The sequence below is a fragment of the Arachis stenosperma genome, chromosome 5, assembly GCF_014773155.1.
Source record: "Arachis stenosperma cultivar V10309 chromosome 5, arast.V10309.gnm1.PFL2, whole genome shotgun sequence".
Classification (NCBI taxonomy): Eukaryota; Viridiplantae; Streptophyta; class Magnoliopsida; order Fabales; family Fabaceae; genus Arachis; species Arachis stenosperma.
In genome coordinates, this window is record NC_080381.1 from 48,855,816 (window position 1) to 48,858,823 (window position 3,008).

Consider the following 3,008-nt stretch of genomic DNA (forward strand, 5'->3'; position numbering starts at 1 on the left):
CCTTCAATTTCAGTCAAAAAATACCTGAAATCACAGAAAAACACACAAACTCATAGTAAAGTCCAGAAAAGTGAATTTTAACTAAAAACTAATAAAAATATAATAAAAACTCAACTAAAACTACCAAAAACATACTAAAAACAATGCCAAAAAGCATATAAATTATCCGCTCATCAATTACGTGAACATGTCTTTCCGGTGTGCAAGGTGATCATTCAGATCGCCCAACATCCTCATCCCGTCTTCTTTTTCTTGGTTCGTCATCCCGATTGGCCAAAAACCGATCTAGCTTTCCTTCTCTTACTAGTTTTTCTATGACGTTTTTCAAGTTGAAGCATTCGTTGGTGGAGTGCCCTCGAAGTCGGTGATACTCACAGTATTCATTCCGATTTCTTCCTCCTCTTTTGCCTTTAAGTGGCCGAGCTGGAGGGATTTTCTCTGTATGGCAGACTTCTTTGTAAACATCTACCAAGGATACCCTAAGAGGAGTATAGTTATGATATTTCTTGATTTTCTCTCCGGAGCGATCTTCCTTTTTCTTGGATTCTTCATCTCGGTAGGTAGAGCCGAACCTTGAGGCTTCGACAAGTCGAGAGTTTTCCTCCATGTTGATGTATTTTTGTGCCCGTTCTTGTACTTCGTCTAAGGACGTAGGATATCTCTTTGATATAGATTGACTAAATGGTCCTTCTCGTAGGCCATTTATAAGGCCCATAATGGCAGCCTCTGTTGGTAGACTTTGTATGTCCATGCATGTTTTGTTGAATCTTTCTATGTAGTTGCGAAGGCTCTCCCGATCTCCTTGCTTGATCCCTAGTAGGCTAGGTGCGTGTTTGGCTTTGTCCTTTTGTATGGAGAATCGGGCTAGGAACTTCTTGGCCAGATCGTCGAAACTCGAGATGGATTTTGGAGGTAGGTTGTCAAACCATTTAATGGCTGTCTTGGTGAGAGTTGTTGGAAAGGCTTTGCAGCGGACTGCATCTGAGGCATCTGTGAGGTACATTCTACTTCTGAAGTTGCTGAGATGATGGTTGGGGTCCGAGGTGCCGTCATATAGAGTCATATCCGAAAGCTTGAAATCTTTTGGAATTTTGGTCTTCATAATTTCTCTGGTGAATGGATCTTGATCTTTCTGAGAGCTATCTTCTGCGGATGATCGAGTAGCTTTAGTTTTAAGATCGACTTCGAGTTTTACAAGCTTATCTTCTAGTTCTCTGCGCCGCCTTATCTCCCGGCGTAGATCTTCTTCCTTTTCATGTCGATGTTGGGCTTCTTTCTCGAGTTGTTCTAATCGACTTTGAAGTGCTTCTATTACTCCTGGATTTGACGAATTTTTGTCGCCATTGGTTTCTGGAGTATCTTTGAGTATAGTGTCTGCGTTTTTATGCGGCGTTCTGTCTTCCAAACCTGAATCGTGGTCGTTGTCATGGTCATCCGCCATGTTAATGGGATGACTTCCAGGTTCCCCGGCAACGGCGCCAATGTTTCGAGGGTTACCTGAAACTGTAGGTCGATCTTGGATGAGATCGTCTGTGTTGGTCGGAACCGACGTGTCCGGCAGGTGGGTATCGGCCAGAGCTGGTGTGTCCGACTTGTTGGACTTGGTGGTGGTGCTGATCCTTCGTCCCCGGAGGGTGGGGGGTACCTGCAAGAGACTCCGATGCTTAAGTTAGCAAGGGTATTAAGCAGGTATTAAGTAGAATCAGAGTATGAGTTATACCTGGGTGCTCCAGTGTATTTATAATGGTGAGATGTGGCCTTCTGCGGATAAGATAAGTTAGTTATCTTATCTTATCTTTATCTTTCAGTGAGGTCATCTTTAAGGGAACCGCCTTTATCTCTATGGGCTTGGGCTGCCTTTAGATTTGGGGTGCGTTCCTCTATTTGGGCCCTTCGTTTGGGCTTTCTTGTGACTTGGCTGAGCTCTTTGAGGAGAGGTCGGGTTGTCTTGACCTGAAGAGTTCGGTCGCTTTACCTGTAGAACATCCCGGGTCGGACAGCTTGACCCAGGGTATGAACAGCCTCCCAACACCATTCAAACTGTTGGATGGATTTTGCCATCTATTCAAACTTTGAGAGATCATATTGACTTGCTGAGTCAACACTTTGTTCTGAGCCAATATGGCATTCAGAGCATCAATTTCAAGAACTCCCTTCCTCTGAGGTGTCCCATTATTCACGGAATTCCTCTTAGAAGTGTACATGAATTGGTTATTTGCAACCATGTCAATAAGTTCTTGAGCTTCTGCAGGCGTTTTCTTTAGGTGAATGGATCCACCTGCAGAATGGTCCAATGACATTTTGGAAAACTCAGATAGACCATAATAGAATATATCTAATATGGTCCATTCTGAAAACATGTTAGAAGGACACTTTTTGGTCATCTACTTGTATCTTTCCTATGCTTCATAGAGGGATTCACCATCTTTTTGTTTGAAGTCTGAACATTCACTCTAAGCTTGCTCAGCTTTTGAGGAGGAAAGAATTTATCCAAGAAGGCCGTGACCAGCTTATCCCAAGAGTCCAGGCTATCTTTAGGTTGTGAGTCCAACTATGTTCTAGCTCTATCTCTTACAGCAAAAGGGAAAAATATGAGCCTGTAGACTTCAGGATCTACTCCATTTGTCTTAACAGTCTTACAAATCTGCAAGAACTCAGTTAAAAACTGATAAGGATATTCAGATGGAAGCCCATGAAACTTGCAGTTCTGTTGCATCAAAGCAACTAATTGAGGTTTTAGCTCAAAATTGTTTGCTCCAATGGCAGGAATTGAGATGTTTCTTCCATCAAACTTGGACGTTGGTTTAGTGAAATCACCAAGCATCCTCCTTGCATTATTGTTGTTGGGTTCGGCTGCCATCTCCTTCTCTTGTTCAAAAATTTCAGAAAGGTTGCCTCTAGATTGTTGTAATTTAGCTTCTCTTAGTTTCCTTTTTAGAGTCCTTTCATGTTCTGGATCAGCTTCAATAAGAGTGTCTTTTTCCTTGTTCCTGCTCATATGAAAGAGA

General features: G+C 42.5%; 1 non-coding gene across 1 annotated transcript; it reads left to right on the plus strand.

Annotated features, from left to right (window-relative positions):
• Positions 1–2,358: 2,358 nt before the first annotated feature.
• LOC130983811 (small nucleolar RNA R71) lies at positions 2,359–2,461 on the plus strand. Its single transcript, XR_009087785.1, has one exon. It is a non-coding gene; the product is annotated as a small nucleolar RNA R71 (small nucleolar RNA).
• Positions 2,462–3,008: the final 547 nt, after the last annotated feature.